The sequence below is a fragment of the Xiphophorus maculatus genome, chromosome 13 (genome assembly GCF_002775205.1).
Source record: "Xiphophorus maculatus strain JP 163 A chromosome 13, X_maculatus-5.0-male, whole genome shotgun sequence".
NCBI classification, from domain to species: domain Eukaryota; kingdom Metazoa; phylum Chordata; class Actinopteri; order Cyprinodontiformes; family Poeciliidae; genus Xiphophorus; species Xiphophorus maculatus.
The window spans coordinates 27,481,268-27,482,721 of record NC_036455.1 but is presented as its reverse complement, the minus strand read 5'-3'; the positions used below and the strand labels follow the sequence as shown (position 1 = coordinate 27,482,721).

The window sequence follows — 1,454 nt, the reverse complement described above, 5'->3', positions numbered from 1 at the left end:
CAACTCACACTACAGGTACTTGAGAGCCAATTCCAATGTTTTTCTTTTTAGAGCTGGTTACTAAAACACATAAACTATAAACTTATGTTTACATTGCGGATATTCATTAGTTGGAATGAATTTATTCTGGTCAACCTGAATGTGAATGGGATTGTGGTGTTACTCATTGATCTGGTTGTGCTCAAATGTGGTGTTTTCACTGAATGCTGCTCTGTAGAAACTTGTTTTGAAACATAATATTCACATGCAACATTAAACACATATGCGTCAAATGGGATTTATAGTCAAGTTTTGTCACACAAGTAGCATTTTTCATCAGGCATCGACACAGCCACCTACAATTTAGAAACATCTGTGGTGCGCATCGGTTTCAACAGGTTCATTTCAAAATTCAGGAAACCATGTTACAAGTTTGCTGACCCTCTAAAATGCACTAAGTTAAAACTCACTTGGTGTTAAAACTCTTAACATTTGTTGGTGTGACGAGGTGTTGCTCACCTTCTCTGTGAATGAATCTGTGTCGTCTGAAAGTGGAGTCCTCGACAAAAAACGTGGAAACGTTGCGTCGGCTCGTGTCCTGCGTGGTCACAGAAGTTTGGAAAATCGGCCTACAATCCTTAAATGGTGTGAACCAGACTTAAGACTTACAACTCCAGTCATCCCGTGGTGACCGCTGCCCTAAGGCCAGCGCCTTCACTATGCTAATGTAACCTGGTTGTTGTTATAATTACACAAAATGTCTTTTTTTCGTTGTTGTTTGTATTGCTCTCTACCTGACCGAAAAGCTGTCATTGTTTTGAATGTGTTACTTTAAGAACAGTAGCCCCTGCTTTTTATTTCTTCTTCTATGGTTTTGTCTTTAAAATGTTTGCGTCCCTTAGGCCCTCCCCTTTTGTCATGTTGTCCTGCGGGAGAGGTGTGTCCTATTTACTTTCTATCTAAATACTTCCAGTTTATTTGTAGATTTATTAAGTTGATTTCTGTTATGTATTTTTGTTTGTGTAGGACTTGGAGCGGGCAGCTTGTAACTATTGTTTTTCTGTTGGATATTTTCGTCAGAATAAATCTTTGAAAGCCAAACAGAGTCACGGCCTGACTAACATCTAATAACCAGCACAATGCAGAAGGGATCCGGTTACACTAACGTTTACATGTCCCTTCAAAATAAGATACAGATGCGCCACAAAACACAAACATTTTATTTTCGTGAAAATTTTAACTCACGATATCGACTAATAATGGATAATGTCGGAAATCACCTCATATCCACTGTAGGAGCCATATATACATTTTTGGAGCTTAATACAAAATGTTATTTTGTGTTAATGTGACTTAAATTATTTACTCTTGTTAAGGAAAAATGATTATTTTTAGTGCTTGATACAGTTAATCTTAAAAGGTATATGGAACACTCTTATTTGGAACAGTTTTGTGTCGAGCATTTGGGATTGAGC

The 1,454-nt window shown here is 37.5% G+C and overlaps 1 long non-coding RNA gene across 1 annotated transcript; it reads left to right on the top strand.

Moving 5' to 3' along the window:
* Nucleotides 1-815: 815 nt before the first annotated feature.
* On the top strand, nucleotides 816-1,080 carry LOC111610641. Its single transcript, XR_002753741.1, has 2 exons — nucleotides 816-916; nucleotides 1,006-1,080. It is a non-coding gene; the product is annotated as an uncharacterized LOC111610641 (long non-coding RNA).
* Nucleotides 1,081-1,454: the final 374 nt, after the last annotated feature.